This window comes from Erpetoichthys calabaricus, chromosome 9 (genome assembly GCF_900747795.2).
Source record: "Erpetoichthys calabaricus chromosome 9, fErpCal1.3, whole genome shotgun sequence".
NCBI classification, from domain to species: domain Eukaryota; kingdom Metazoa; phylum Chordata; class Cladistia; order Polypteriformes; family Polypteridae; genus Erpetoichthys; species Erpetoichthys calabaricus.
In genome coordinates, this window is record NC_041402.2 from 184,334,671 (window position 1) to 184,351,863 (window position 17,193).

Below are 17,193 nucleotides of genomic sequence, written 5' to 3' on the forward strand. Positions count from 1 at the left end.
ATCAAAGTAAACAATATGGACCTCAGCATATTCAGTGTTAATGTTTGCAGTGCACCATCTGTTGGAATGTATTTTGTAATGCATTACATGTTTTATTCCAACAGATGGTACATCACACACAATTGCTATAATGAAATGCATTACTACTAAATGTTTGTGATGTACCATCTGTTGGAATGACAAACTACAATTCATAGGTCTCTGCTATTTTGTATAGGATTCATTACAGCAGTGTTAATGTTTGTGACACGCCATCCATTGGAATGACAAATTCAGCATTAAGAACTGCAGTGCACCACCTATTGGAATGTATTTTCTAATGCACATAGTAATAAAAATGCATTGCATCTGCTGTTTTAACAGCTGGTGCATCACAAACATTTGTTGTAATAAAATGCATTAATATGAATGTTTGTGATGCACCATCTGTTGGAATGACAAACTACAATGCATAGGTCTCTGCTATTTGCTATAGGATTCATTATGGCAGTGTTAATGTATGTGACACACCATCTGTTGGAATGACAAATTCAGCGTTAACAACTGCAGTGCACTATCTTGGAATGTATTTTCTAATGCATGTAGTAATAAAAATGTATTGCATCTCCTGTTTTAACGACAGCGCATCACAAACATTTGTTGTAATAAAATGCATTACTATGAATGTTTGTGGCGCACCATCTGTTGGAATGACAAACTACAATGCATATGTCTCTGCTATGTGCTATTTGGTACAGGATTTGTTAAAGCAATGTTAATGTTTGTGATACACCATCTGTTGGAATGCAAAATTCAGTGTTAAGAGCTGCAGTGCACCAGCTATTAGAATGTATTTTGTAATGCATGTTGTAATTGCATTGTACTAACAGAGGGTGCATCACAAACATTTGTTGTAATAAAATGCATTACTATTAATGTTTGTGATGCACCATGTGCGAGAATGACAAACTACAATGCATACGTGTCTGCTATTTGCTATAGGATTCATTATGGCAGTGTTAATATTTGTGACACACCATCTGTTGGAATGACAAATTCAGCGTTAACAACTGCAGTGCACTATCTGTTGGAATGTATTTTCTAATGCATGTCGTAATAAAAATGCATTGCATCTGCTGTTTTAACAGACAGCGCCTCACAAACATTTGTAATAAAATGCATTACTACGAATGTTTGTAATGCACCATCTGTTGGAATGACAAACTACAATGCATATGTCTCTGCTATGTGCTGTTTGATATAGGATTTGTTAAGGCAGTGTTAATGTTTGTGACACGCCATCTGTTTCAATGATAAATGCAGTGTTTTTTTTTTTTTATCTGCAAATATTTGTCATGGACTGACAGAGATTATATCAATCAGACAGATGCACAAATACACACACTCTTTTATTAAGATGAAATTATAGTTAATATGCCAAAAATAATAAACAAGGAAAAAAAAACAAGTGTGACAAAAATACCATTACAACCTAAGTAGCAGGTCATCTTGCGTCCATATGTCTACCGCCAGGTGGCTCTGTAGAATGAAAACCTGCAGCCACTGTGGCCCTCCAGGACCAGAGTTTGACATCCCTGCTGTATGTGATATGAACCTTTTGATTGAAAAGCTTTATAAACTGTATTACTACGGGGATGTTTTTATTGCGCTCCTCATTGGTTCCTTAGTCAGCTGTATTATTTTTTTGGCTGGTGTCAAGTTCTTAATTATCACCGGACCATATGAGCCGTCCACACCAAGTGTACTGCCAGTAATGCAGAATTTTGTCAACAAGTGTGGTGCCAGTAAGTGTAGTAAACACACTGAGATGCTAATCACTTTGTCACTTGATTTTTTTATTTTTACATTGAGTGGGCTGGCAGTGGCTCATTTCTGTATAACATAAGACATTTTACGAAGGAGAGGAGTCAGTTCAGTCTCTCAAGCTCAGTTAGGTAGAAAATGGCTAAGTTCTCATCTAGCTAATCTTAAAAAGCTGTCAGGGTCCTGGTTTAACTCCGGCGTGTACTTGATTGGCACAACAAAGGAACCATCTGTCATCATATATACACTAGCCGTCCCCTGCGACTCTGCCCGCATAGTAGTGAAACAGGACAGAGAGGAGGGCCCTATATATAATCTGAATCAGAGTATAGCATCAAGTCGGTGAAACTTGTGGGCTATTGATCTGGTCAGTTAAGTAGCAGAGGGGGTTGTTAATCAGTTTCAGCTACTTTGGTGTTCAAGAAATTAACAACAGCGACGAAACTGGCAGACTGTATACATCGAGATGCCACTTCGGTGAAAAGTCTTGCTATGGCTTCCTTCGTCTGTTATGCAGCGTAAACCGTCATTAAAGAAAGCGAAGTTCCATCCATCTATCCAACCATTTTCCAACCCGCTGAATCTGAACACAGGGTCACGGGGGTCTGCTGGAGCCAATCCCAGCCAACACAGTGCACAAGGCAGGAACTAATCCAGGGCAGGGTGCCAATCCACCACAGGACACACACACACAAACACACCCACACACACTAGGGCCAATTTAAAATTGCCAATCCACCTAACCAGCATGTCTTTGGACTGTGGGAGGAAACCGGAGCGCCCGGAGGAAACCCACACAGACACGGGGAGAACATGCAAACTCCACGCAGGGAGGACCCGGGAAGCGAACCCAGGTCTCCCAACTGCGAGGCAGCAGCACTACCCACTGCGCCACCGTGCCGCCCGAAAGCGAAGTTATTTCTCCTATGTGATTTCTTACCACCGTATCACTAAAGGAGGGGTATCGCCTTTTAATATTATATCTATGTAGTTTCGGGTTACTTAAGATGCCACAATTACAAAATGAACGTATTTCCAGGGAGCTAGCGCCGCCGAGAGGAAAACAGGGGCCTGAAACTCCAGCCAATTCTTATGGTTAATTAAACCAGTTAGTCAATGCCATGCCTTATTGGTGCTCTCTCATTTCCAAAGCTGTTGATTTTCCTTTTTCTAAGAGAACCATCAAAATGCATTGTGGACCTGAGCAGATCAACATTGCTGAGACCTTCACCTCTCTTTATTTTCAGATATTGTATGATGGACACAGGTTGCTGGTCATGTGTTGGCTCATTTTGTACCTCACAGTTATTTGGCTTTCAATTAAGGAGGAAAGAAATAATTAAGGGGCCCGAGTCTAAATTAAGGCAAAACAGTTACAGCAAAAACTGGTCACTTAGATTCGATTAGATTGAAAAGCTTGTAGCAGTGCTGTATGACTTTAGAAGTTCAGCTCCTGGCAGTCGCCACTATGGTCCTGATTGGAGGTCTGAGGAACAAACCTTTCAAAGGAAAGGAAGCCGGCTCTACAGTAAAGAAGGCCCCGTTGTTTGTTGTCTGAGTTCAGCGGTTTGTCTTCCCACCTATACCGTCACCTGTGGATTATCACCTTTTCCTGGATCATCACTCCTGTATGGATGTGTGGACTGTCTTGTGCCTGCCTGTCGTGGGATTGGTGATTGTGCTTTTCCCCGAGGGAGCCCTCCCAAATCTCACCACTTCAAGCTGTTCACTGGATCGTCACTTTCTCCCTCATTTCACCCAATCTGTTGCCGCTGCATATTGGACTGTGTTATGGACTTCGTCATTTGTGTTTATCGTGTTGTTTCAGTATTGCGTTACTTTTGGGAGCTCTGATCAGGTACCTGGGTATGGTTTGTTTTAACATTTACTTTGACTTTTCCTTGTATTTTTTCATTTAATATACTCATTTTGATTATTGTTCAAGCCCTGTGTTTCCATGTCTCTGTATGTGAGTGGTGCAAGTCGGGCCAAGACTGGGTGCGTTTCTGAGGCCTCCGCTGAAAAAATAAATAAATCACCATAAATCTTAGCGGAATTGCACCCACTACAACCTGCAGCCGCAGTAGCACTCCAGCAGCAGAGTGGGAGACCCCTCACAAATTATACGGTGGCCATAAAAATATAAATGTGGCCCAATGTTTGTTATATCAACATCTTACTAAAGAAAGAAACATCCTGTTAACGGGACAGTTCAGTAATCAGGCAGGAGAAAAGCTGTTCTTGGCATCTTTTTAACTAGGGGGCTTTGCCCCCTGCTCGCTTCGCTCGCCAACCCCCGTGTTTGGTTAATTGGATATACAATTTTACATGTTTTTTTTTGGAATTGTTTCAATTTCATATTGTTTCCATTTCTGTAATAAATAATCAGTTTTTCTGTTTGTCCCTGTGATTTATTGATTGTCATAGCAAAAGCTATTCTCACGATAAACTGTAAACATTTTACTACGAATGGCATATCACGATCTCCTTTGGTGTGTAATGTTACTCGCGGAATATATACATCACCTTTCTTTTTGCCTGTTAAAGTTTGCATCACCTCTCGGAGATCATCAATATACACCTGACCGAATTGTGTACTCTTTGAAATTTAACTTGTCGTTCCTTTAACTGTTGTGGGACCACAGATTCTCATAGCATATGGTCCATTATTGTGTAAATCCACGTTTTGTCCATTGAATGATGCGAATGCGAAAAGACTTTGTTGTCTACTCTTTTTTTTCAGACCTCAATTTGTCCTGGTATATTTTAAATTACACCTGGTTCTGATGATTGCATTACCGCAAACAAAAGGTGATTAATCGTTTCTATCTTTTCTTTGATACTGTAGTGACTGACATGATAAAGTGTCACAAAAGTTTTACCTGAACAATCGCTGACTTCCTAACCCCAAACACAACTTTCTAGCACCCTCTCCAACGCCCCCCCTATTACCGCATGGAATCAATACCCCGCTATCAGTCCTCCGTGCTGTACTCCGCCTTCCCTCAATCGGACCTAACAGTCACTTAAAACCAAAAAGCCCTCAACCTGGGTGGGACGCTACAATACTTTCGAATTTTACTGCTTTCATAGTCTGTACCTTTGTCTGCATGTTTATCGCACCATCGTTTGTTTGAGCCTTTCGAATTCCACTGCTTTCATAATCTCTTATCTGCCTTCATTTCTCTCCAATGCCTTTGGGTCTCTATTCTCCGTATTGTCCTTATACGTTTTCTGTGCGCTGAGAGCACATGATTTGTGTGTATTATGTGCTTTTACACGATTTATTTTTTTTTGATCGGTGTGCTCTTATATATTCCGTACTATCTTTGTGGACCCCGTAGTGTCTTACGTTTGACTCTGGGGTGCAGTGCAGAATCCTCTTTTCTGTGTGGCTGTGTCGTTAATCGTTAGCTATGGGCGCGTTGTTTATCCAGGCGGGCTTGTGTTTGTATATCCGTCAGTCGAGGTTGTTCGTTTTGAACCCGTGCCTGCTTTGCTTCTGCAGTTTCAGACGCACATTGTAGGCACCTGCGTTCATTGATCTTATCCAGGTGGGCTCGTGTTTGTATCGTTGAGCTGTATTGTGTTTGAATTTGGTGTAAAGCGCTCAGCGGTTTGTACAATCCCAAGCAGCACATTATTCCTAACTTCACTCCGCAGTAGTGCCACTCACAATATGGCGGTTGTTTTATTTGCCATTTCCGTTAGTTGAGCTGTACGCGCCTGCGCAGTACGTCTCCTGCGTCCACCGCTGTGTACCTGGGTCAATGCCATCTGGTTTACCATTCTCGGTTAGTAATATGGATTACTCCTCGGCAAAATGCCTTGGAAAGGAGCGTTCATCAAAAACAGTCTGTTACAGAATGGTCAGAGAAAACACAGAATCGAGGATCATTTTATAAACTACTGAATTTACTTAACTTTTATGGACAGAATTTCTAGGCGCAGCCAGGGTGTTGAGGGGGTCCAGTTTGGTGGACTCAGGATTGGGTCACTGCTTTTTGCAGATGATGTTGTCCTGTTTGCTTCATCAGGCCGTGATCTTCAGCTCTCTCTGGATCGGTTCGCAGCCGAGTGTGAAGCGGCTGGGATGGGAATCAGCACCTCCAAATCCGAGACCATGGTCCTCAGCCGGAAAAGGGTGGAGTGCCCTCTCAGGGTTGGGAGCGAGATCCTGCCTCAAGTGGAGGAGTTCAAGTATCTCGGGGTCTTGTTCACAAGTGAGGGAAGAATGGAGCATGAGAGCAACAGGCGGATCGGTGCGGCGTCCACAGTGATGAGGGCTGTGCATCGGTCTGTCGTGGTGAAAAAGGAGCTGAGCCGTAAGGCAAAGCTGTCAATTTACCGGTCGATCTACGTTCCTACCCTCACCTATGGTCATGAGCTATGGGTAGTGACCGAAAGAACGAGATCACGAATACAAGCGGCTGAAATGAGTTTCCTCCGCAGGGTGTCTGGGCTCTCCCTTAAAGATAGGGTGAGAAGCTCAGTCATCCGGGAGGGGCTCAGAGTAGAGCCGCTGCTCCTCCGCATCGAGAGGAGTCAGATGAGGTGGCTCGGGCATCTGAGCAGGATGCCTCCTGGACGCCTCCCTGGTGAGGTGTTCCGGGCATGTCCAACCGGGAGGAGGCCCCGGGGAAGACCCAGGACACGCTGGAGGGACTATGTCTCCCGGCTGGCCTGGGAACGCCTCGGGATTCTCCCGGAAGAGCTAGAAGAAGTGGCCGGGGTGAGGGAAGTCTGGGCATCTCTGCTCAAGCTGCTGCCCCCGGGACCCGACCTCGGATAAGCAGAAGAGGATGGATGGATGAATTTACGTACAGTGTCAATCAATGCATATATTTTACTCTGATTAGTTCATTGATTTACACCCAAATGATTTATATAAAATAAGTCTGTTATATTCTGGTTTTTCGTATACTTTTGAGTTGCGCCACCACCCTTGACATTTCTGTGCCTGTACCAACTGTCCATTCTCGTTTATAGGACATCTGCTTAGTCATCTCTTAGTCATCCTTCAGTTCATTTGGTATATTACATCAACCTTTATTCTGGTACATTCTTTATTTACTTGACCATCTCAGCATTTTTCTGAAACCAATTCTTCTATTTCAGTGTACATTTTGCTGTTCACTTGACCTTTAACTGGTTTCCTGGTGGGCCTGAACAGGTTTCTGACATTTATTAAGCCTTTATGCTCTTTCTTTAAGATGAATGCTATGTTACCCTAAAATTATTCTTCCACACAGTTCGGTGCCAACAGCATGAATCCATATACCCAACCTGCCTTGTATCAACAGTCCAGGCTGGTGGCGGTAGTGCTATAATGGTGTGAGGACTGTTTACTTGGCCCACTTTGGGCCGGTTAATACCAATCAATCACCAACTGACTGCCTCGGACTATTTGATTATTGTTGCTGACTGTGTGCATCCCATCACGGCCACAATTCACCAATCACCTAATGGCTACTTCCAGCATGACAATGCACCATTGTCACAAAGCAAACTGGTTGCATGACCTTGACGTTAGATTCAGTGTTCTCCAGTTACATTGCTAGTCACCAAACTGACAGAAGACCATTGGGAGGTGGTATAATGGGGGGGATTCACTGTATCAATGTGCAGCTTACAAATCTGCGGATATTGCATGATGCAGTCAAATCAACGTGGGCCAAAATCTCAAAGGAGCGTTTCCAACATCTTGCGGAATCCATGCCATGAGGAATTGAAACTGTTTTTAAGAAGAGAGAAAGGAGGGTCTACCCAGTATTAATATAGTGGTCTTAAAATTTTGCTAAGTGAGAATATGATAAACAGAGAAAAAAACATTTAATGGGGTAAACTTTTTCACTTGATTATATATGTATTGTGAAACAAAACACAGGTAAGGGAGAAAGGTTTGGGGCACTAGCTGGTGATCCTGGTATAATGTTGGCTAAATTGCAGAAGATCTGAAAACATGCAAAAGAGTAAGACGTGTTCTTAGACCAGGGCTGGACCCACCATCAGGGATTTCTGGGTGCTCACTTGGCGACATGTAACGGTGAGGGGTCTTTTCATAAATGACTCCCCACACACACACACTTGTGTAAACAGCTAGTAGCCATATGCCAAAATCATCAATGGAGACCCCCTTGTTAGCTAAAACAATTTCATATCCATGAGTCGTAATGACAAAGGGGGACCACCAGAGAGTGGTTGGATGGGGAAAATGATCAAGTCTCACGACGAAATCGAAAAAAGTGAGAACTATTGCGCTGCATTATTAAAAGTATGATCAACTAAGAGCGAAGTATCCCCGAGGGACTGTGGGGGTCTTGATTCAGCCTCTTCTCAGGCGCGAGTCCATATATTGACTTACTCCATGTTACAACGTTGGGCTTTATTAGGCTTCTGGACCAGATGGGGTGGGCTTAAGAGGAGAAAACTAAAATGGTGTCACAGGTGCTTGACAGTCGGAGCCTCTGGGCTGCAGGTGAAGGAGAGAAAGCTGGAAACAACAACGCCCCCTCTCAACTGGGCGTGCAATTACTGTCAATACACAAGGCCTCAGAGTGTCCCGCATTCACACCTAATTTTATCATTGCATTTCCAAACACAGTCTACAATATAAAGCACAATGTGTGTGTGTGTGTATATGTGTTTGTGCTTTATAGTCTCAACAAAAGTTTACACACATCCCACTTTGTTAGGAAAATACACTAGACTACTTTAGAGCCCAAAATTTTGTCCCTATTTTTTTTTTGCAGTGAAATTTAAGGACACTTCCTTTTTCCTGAATTTTGAGCACCTTTTTGGTCTCTAGGAGGTGCACTTTAAGAAACACCATTTATAGATATTAGATAATTCTGCTTTAAAATTACTTTCCAGGACAATGCCAGTTGCTGCTGTTAGCACACTATATGGAGTTGTGCAACTTTACGTACTACAAAAATGAACACCCACCCATTCATTTTCTGAATTTGTCCATTTATTTAAGGACTGTCGTGTTTGTATCTAACCACCTGTACTTTAGAACAGGTCATCCACCTGAAGCTAAGTGTGTCTGGGCCCACCTGGCACTTGGATGGGAGACTATCTAGGAAAAGCTTGGGTTGCTGCTGGAACAGGTGTTGGTGGGGCCAGCAAGGTGGTGCTTACCCTGTGGTCTGTGTGTGGATCCCTGACGTCCCAGTACAGGGATGGGGACATCATTCTGGAAAGAAAATGGTACCGCCTTTCAGATGAGACATCTAACTAAAGTCTCGAGTCTGTGTGGTCATAAAAGATTCCTGGGCATCTTTTGAACAGAGTAGGGTGCACCCTGATGTCCTAGCTAAACTGTCCACTGTGAGCTTGTCCTTTCTGACCCCCTAAATATCCCCTATCCCTTACTGCTAATGTGTGGTGAGCGTACTGATGCAAAAACGGCTGCCGTCACATCATCCTGGTGGACGCTGCACATCGATGGTGGTTGAAGTGGCTCCCCGCTGTCTTTATAAAGCATGTTGAGTTGGTTAGAAGGGTGTTATATAAATGTAATTAATTACTATCTTCTTCGCATGAGTAGAAGGTAGGCACAAGCCCTAAACTGAGGGTAGACACAGCCACACTCATTCCCACTGAATGCACAATGTGGTAGACCAGGCATGCGCAACCTTTCCGCTATTGACGGCCGCACTACAGACTTTTTACTTTAATAACGGCCGCACTACAGACTTTTTACTTTAATAACGGCCGCCAGTAAGTCCAAGTAAACTTAATAATGTTTTATGATTTATGTAAAAATTTACAGATTACACATTAAAACAGAGTATGATATATCTGACAATATTCAATTTACTGGTCTACATATGTAAAAAAATGTCTACGAAACGTCATATAGGACAAAAAACCTTTACAGCAATTGTTTCAGGAAGTTTGGAAAACATCGCCATTAATGGCTTCCTTGCTCTTGCATGTTTGCAGACAGACTTGCAAAGTCAGGGGACTCGCTGGAGACCATTAGCCGTATTCCAGACTCTAGATTGCTGTCTACCAATCGGGTTTGGTACTACATCGAATGCTACTTCCATTTGTTTATCCACGCTGCACCATCTCACCCCATTTCTCCCAGGAAATGCGGAGTAAGCTCGAGAGTCCCTAGGCCTCGATGAATATATAAAGGGCAACATTTTGGTCAACATACCGACCCGGCTAAGGAAGGTTCTGCGGTGTTTGAGATTCTACACTTGCAGGAGTCTAGAGACCCCAGAGTCCAAATCGGCTTTCGGCGTCACCATACCGACCCGGCCGACAAAGATTCCGCGGCGTTGAGACCCCTTACTCGCTGGAGTCCAGAGACCCTACACCTGCACGGCCGCCATTACGTACACTTTAATATACACGTCCACGGCCGCCAAAGTCCTTGCCCACGGCCGCAGGTTGCGCACAGCTGTGGTAGACAGTAGGACTTTAGGGACTTCCAAAACTACACTTTGTTTCTTTGGAAGAATTAGCTGGATAGGACGGGCGAGCTTTGTTGAGCCGAATGGCCTGTTCTCGTCTAAATTGTTGTAATGTTTAAATCTGAGAACACAGAGACCACACAGAAACGGCGACAGGGCAGGGGTCTAAACCCAGATACAATACAATACAATTTATTTTTGTATAGCCCAAAATCACACAAGAAGTGCCACAATAGGCTTTAACAGGCCCTGCCTCTTGACAGACCACCAGCCGTGACTCTCTAAGAAGTCAGGGAAAAACTCCCAAAAAAATCTTGTAGGGAAAAATGGGAGAAACCTTGGGAAAGGCATTTCAAAGAGCGACCCCTTTCCAGGTAGGTTGGGCATGCAGTGGGTATCAAAAAGAAGGGGGTCAATACAATACACAGAACAGAACAAATCCTCAATGCAGTATAAAAATACAAATTTTAGAAGTACTGTATGGAACAGAATTTAACAGTAAATGATATCACATAAGAAGATTTGGATATATTTAGAGTCCTGGAGACCTCATCCATCAAGCTGCCTCCCCCATTTGACCATTCCATGACTGCAACAGCGCTGGGCCAGCCAATCCGATGAAAGGACCCATCCTTCCCATGATTCCTGCGATCCTCCATCAAAGATGGCTTTACCTTGGGCAGGCAAAACAACTTGACAGGTGGGCCGTGGCACGAGTACCGAGAAGAGAAACAAAATAGGTGAGGGTTAGTATCCAATTATAAACTGATGCCCTCATGCAAAGGCCTGAACCCAGATACTGGTACCATCGTGTCTCACCCCGAGTCCCATCCTACTTCATTCACTTCAGTTCAGTGAGAGTAGCCATGGGTTTACTCACCATTCTCTGCACGCACATGGACACAAACACTTACGACAGAAAACAACTGAACAATTGTAAGAATGAATGGAGGAGATTATGAATACACCGCTAATTGATGGCAGAATCGACAAGGCACAACCTACCCACTCATATCACTCCGCCATGGAAGAAGTCCCGAATCCTGCGTGAACGTGCGCTCGACGTGCCTCTCGACCCCGCGCTCTTCTTGTGCTGGAACGACGGCGGCTGCAGCAGCTGCGTGTGACGTCATTTGGGCGGAGACGAGTTGCAGCGTATGCGCGAGCTAGAGTAGGCAGACGAATCTACACCACAGACAATTTGTGTGAAAAGGTAAGGTTAATGAAATTGTACGGCGAAAAGAAATTATCGTGCGCATTATTTGTAGGGTTGATTTTAACCTTACTGTTTGGATATATTTTTTGTTTAGCTGCAGAGCATATGTCCCATGTTTTCTATCGCTGTCGGAGCGGCGTTAGCTGTAGCGCTGCTGATTTCTGTCTCCTTGAGATAAGCCTATGAAAGGGGTGGGGGTGGGGGAAGTGAATAGTCGTTATTAAATGAGGTTATTTTGGTCTATTTTATATATTTTGATGCCGGCGTTTATGTGTAGTGAGTAGTCCGTTTTGTGCTCTTTTGCTTCATTAGTGTTTCTGAGCAACCCGTTCATATAAAGGACACTGCACTGACAGGCTTGTGCCTGATCAGAATTACGGCTGCCTTTGCTACGGATTGGCACTCTTCTGCGTGCGCCTTTATGGCTTTCTGGTGAAATAACAATGCAGTAACCTCCGTATCACCGCGACCCTTTAAGACGGTTGCAATTTACATTTTCTTCGGTTGTTTCATTGTGATACGATCGCCTCCCTTGCACAAGGCAGACATGTTGTTTTTTGAAGCCGGCGGTGGACGGACCCGCCCAGCTTCTGCCTCTGCTTACTGCTGCTGGAATGTCTGTCATTTGAAATGCCGATCATTCGTAACATTACTGCGTTGGTGATCGGCGGCCACTTGAAAACGAGTGTATTTTGTGTGTTCTACCCTCGTCCAGTACGTATATGTCAGCACGTTTGCCCTAAATGGTAGCCTTGACGATTCATATAGCTGCTGTGCCGACGACCCAGTAAAGACGGGGGTTGGGTACTCAACCTTTGCCCATCCAGCTCTGTATTGATAGGGAGTGCCGTTTAACTACAGTAAAGTCCAGTAAACACTTTAGGGGGGTGGTCAGGCTTGTCCGGCCAGTTCTGTATTCATAAGGACAGCCGTTCAAGGACTACAGTACAGCTGGGACTCAAAACTCGATCCCAGGAGTCTGCTGCTATAATTTGAAATCCCTATTGGAAAAGTCTGGTCAAAAAATAGCAACCCCATGGGAATAGATACGGAGGAAGAAGAAAAAGAGTACTAAGAGGATGTGATAGAACTTCACTCCTTCCATGCTTTTACCTGAAAGTGACAGGATGAATTTGGGATGATTTAGCAGTTGCAGTCATTTTAATTGTTACATTAAATGCTCGGTTTTGGTCAGATCATGAGTTTACTGCAAGGCAAGATGTAGCTGTCATTAATACTTGCTGTAATTAATGACCGCTAATCAGAATTTTTTTCTATGTAGAATTATCTCAGCCACAAGACAAGATTAAAAGGAATCCATTTAAGTAAAGTGTTCTTACAAGTAGAATTTTAGATTCCAATCATGGGATAGGTTGAGTAAAAATGTCCTGCCACTGTGGCCGTTTAGAACTAAGCTTGATAAAATTTGTAGTCCTTGCTAGAATAAAATAACAACTGTTATTACAAGTAGACATGCTTAAAGAGTTGACATCAGAAATACAGTTTCATTGAAAGGTTTGATCACCTCTGGCCAGATGAAATATTTTGTTGTCATTTGAAGTAAAAATAAATAAATACAAGTTTGGCAGCAAACACTCTAAAACAATGGCATTTTTAAGAAAATGTTAATGTGCAGATCATGACTCTCACCTGAAAAAGTGGTTTTTGAAGGTGAGATGTTAATAATATGGTTATATTTGATGAGCTGAAAAAAGAGTAATTTCATAAATTTTAGATAGATAGATAGATATTTCTTCAAATGTCAACAAAATGTATAATTTAGTCAAGGGTGTCCAGACCTTTCCAAGGAATTGTGAGAATGAAATCTTGAAAGCAGAGAGTGCAGCTGAAATGAGAGACCTCTAGTACATGGGCATGTGTTTCATGGGTAACAGAAGATACTTCATGTTGGACATCGACAACTTGAATGTGAAAAAGTAGGCTAAGTGAACGATGACAGTAAATTGGCCTGGTGTGAGAGTGTCCTGTGTGATGCCCCCTCTAGGGCTGTTTAAATGGACAGCTGGGTGAATGACAGACAGACAGTCTAGAAAACTAAAGTTTGATTTGTAGGTGACCTAAATTGAACCAGTTTCCTTTCAAAGTGAGTACAGGACTGAGTTTTCTTGTCTTCCAGCATTTTATAAAGTGTTTTGGTATCTTATTACTATTACAAATGTAAATGATGTGTGCACAGAAGTATAATGCTGCCTGTTTGACTGTAATCTAATATGCTTTCTGTGTGTAGTTTGCTTACTCTTCCTTATTTGTCTTCTGTTTCCTCCCCTATTCCAAATACTAGTTGTTAAGTTGACCAACATCCCTAAAATGCCCTAAAATTTCAATGTGCCTGGCTGGGTTTATATCCCATTTGTTAGTTTTTTCCTTGTACTTTTTGCTGTTAGAATGGGTTCTGACATGGGTAAGAGTTTGTGAATTTGGAGGGACAAATGGAAAACTGCAGTTGAAAATGATCTTACGTGATCTTTGGCAGTAGTACATTCAGTTGTCTGTTCTTTTCCATCATTTTGTCAGAATGACCTAATAAATGCATAACATTTAAACTCATAATGAAGATTCCTAATATAACCATCTGTCAGTCTCTGTTTTATGTAGCACCATCAACAACACCTATTGTCAGTAGAAGGAATAAGGACAATAACGACATCAACGATAGTGGTCAGTGTGATGCTATGTGTTAGTCTATTGTATCCATGGAGTGCCCAACTGTTTGGGGGTTTTAGGTTCTGAAGAAACGGAAGAAAAAACTGTCTTTGCTTCTTGCGTCTGCTTCAAGAGTGATATAATGGCATGGGAGAAGATGCAGCCAGCCATTAACACTGAACTGCATTTCAGCCCTGTACAAGTAAGCCCACAATTCACTAGAGAATCGTAAATCCAAGAATGGCAATCAGTTTCTGTTCCGTCCGATATTTGGATGGATGACATATCATGGAGGGTGGGTGCGTCTGGGGAAATGTCATTTAATTAAATAAGCATATCTGTACTAAAGCGGTTTCGTTTTGTGGAGACGTGATTCCGTTGCCTTTGCTGACACCGACTGCTGGCAGAGTGGAGCACAGCAAGTTTAGTTTACAGGTTGTGGTGTTCGTGTGCCAGCCACTGAGTCTGGGAAGCCGCTGGGTTGAAGTCTGTGACCGTTATGTGATCTATATTACTGGCACAGTGGATTAAAGCAAGTGTAGTGTACAGGTTGTGTTGTGTGGGCACCACCTACTGACTCTGGGAAGCCGCTGCGTTTGACTCTGGGGCGTGCGCCACGGTGCAGTACGTATTTACCTAGGTGGGAAGCCGCTGCGTGATGAAATATCATGGAGGGTGGGTGCGTCCTGGGACGGTTCATTTCAACGCGCTTCTGTTATTGGTTTTTCTTCATGCAGTCTCGTTTTTGTTTTTTTATGGCTGTGTCGTCGTATATGCGGTGGTGTGGGCGGTCGCATCCGGGCGGCTGTACAACCTGGCGTGCACGCTTTACCTCAGGTTTAGTTCACAGGTCGTAGACATGGTAAAGTTTCCATTTAATTCAATAACCCTATTTGAACTCATGTTTGTATTACTAATCGTTGAGCTCCCTCCATTTGGATACGTGCCTCCTTTGCCTGTGCTGTGTCAAAAGTGCGTTGTGGGCGCGCTCGTTCATTGTATTTATCCATACGGGCTCGTTTTGTATTCCCGTTAGTTGAGCTCTTTCATTGTGGAGCCGTGATGTCTTTGCTTCTGGTGTGTGTGAAGCGCGTTGTGGGAGCCTCCTGGCACAGTGGAGTAGAACAAGTGTAGTTTACAGGTTGTGTTGTTTGGGCGCCACCTACTGACTCTGGGAAGCCGCTGCATTTGACTCTGGGGCGCCGCGCCGCAGTGCGCATGTGCTTCGGTGCGTCTGCCGTGCATAAATTAACCGTCGTTTAGTAATATAGATGGGTTTGTGAAAATTGACTAGACGAGAGGATATGACACTTTTTTTTTTCCTCATGAACAAGTATACACTGACGCATCATAAGCAATCCCCTGTCATCAGCATCACTGGGCTCGCATTAGGTTTAGATAGTTTAAAATTGCTGTAGGGCTCCATATACTAAATATAAGTGATGAGGAGAAAGGACATGTTAATGTACTGAAGAATTACTCCATAGCCACCATAGATTTATGTGGATAGACCTGATGTCCCATTGTCCATATGAAATATACTGTAAGTATATGACAGAGACTATAGTATTTGAATCTCTAGAAGTTGGTTTAAATGGGGTCCTATATTGTAATTGTGATTAGAGGAAAGCAAATTTAACTTTCCAGACTCGCGTCTGAGATGAAGCTGCTTATAATAATGTGCTGTCCTTGACGGGCCCGGTGGTATGCCTCTGCATTGGGGTACTGTTATGTTTCTTGATGAGGAGAGAAGCTGCAGGCAGCATTTTACCCTGCATGCTGTAGAACAAGACAATGGGCACGAAGCCAGCTCATGAATTCAAACCATGGCAACATCTCACTAAGTATGGTCTGCCTTGATCTGATGTGGCATTCTGGTGATTTGAATGTCAAAGGACAAAAGTTGTAAGCTACCTACACATTACAGTTCAAATTTTCACTGAAAGTATGGGCAGCTGGGTTCTAATATGTGTCATGAGAAGTGCATTAGCAGGCCTTGCCACCCAGGAGAGGTTGCCTAAAGAGGAGTATCTGTACTACTATGCAAGCCAGAGCTCTGTGTCTTGCTGTGAGGGTCCTGAGGCACCACATGGCTACACCCTTTGGCATTAAGTTCAGTCACCCAATCACAGCCCAACCCCCTTCGACATATGTAGTCAGCTTGCAACTGCTGTGGAATGAGGCCGTCCATACATAACCGGCATTCCCGGGAAGCTGCAAACAATGAAGTCAAACTGCAGCTGCCCCTCAGTAGGTGTGGTCTAGGAAATCTATTAGCAGACAAATGCTGCAGTCACAGCTATGGGAACAACGGGAAATGCAAATTTTCCAAAAGGAAATTTCAAATGTTTGCCTATCGGAGTAGTAGCTCCCTTTGGGACAATTCCATTCTCGAGTTAGCCAAGTTGTGACGAAATACTAACCTCTCACCTTGTTTAACGATTAAAACAAAATGAAACCCAGTTTATTGGGCCATTTTATACTAACCTCTCACCATATTTAATCATTAAAAAGTAAGACCTAGATTTTCAGGGTGTTTTTGTGCTTGTATTATGATGTCTACCTAGTGTGATTAGCTTGCCTTGTGACATCACATTTTCCCTAAAATACCAAGAATGAAACTCGTGAATGCAACTAAGAGGTTAGGGGAGAAATTTTAAGTGGTATCTCTAAAAATATTTCCCAGTGCGTGTGAAAGCAGCAGCGTACGGAGTCCTTGCATACAATGGATTCTCATCCCATCCAAAGTTATCAGTGAATGACAATGACATGATGTCAGTGGAAGTGATAGCTATCTGAAACTCAGGAGGGTGTCTTGGAAATTTCCATACAGTAGCACAGGTGTCAAACTCCAGGCCTGGAGGGCCGCAGTGGCTGCAGGTTTTCATTCTCACCCTTTTCCTAATCAGTGACCAGTTTTCACTGCTAATCAACTCATTTTCCCTTCCTTTTAATAGCCCTTGCATTAAATGGCAGCCAAACAGAAATGAGACGTGAAACAAGCCAACAGATGACCAGCTAAACTGGAACATCAAACTCCAACCAGTTTCTTAATGAGAAGCCAATTCTTGCTGTTAATTA

The 17,193-nt window shown here is 43.2% G+C and overlaps 1 protein-coding gene across 1 annotated transcript in view; it reads left to right on the forward strand.

The window, feature by feature from the left end:
• The first annotated feature begins 11,343 nt into the window (after positions 1-11,343).
• The window catches only part of sptan1 (spectrin alpha, non-erythrocytic 1), an 82,165-nt gene continuing 76,315 nt past the window's right edge, over positions 11,344-17,193 (forward strand). Inside the window, exon 1 of the mRNA XM_028808591.2 lies at positions 11,344-11,445. The gene's annotated coding sequence lies outside the window, so the exon portion shown is untranslated. The remainder of the gene's footprint in view (positions 11,446-17,193) is intronic.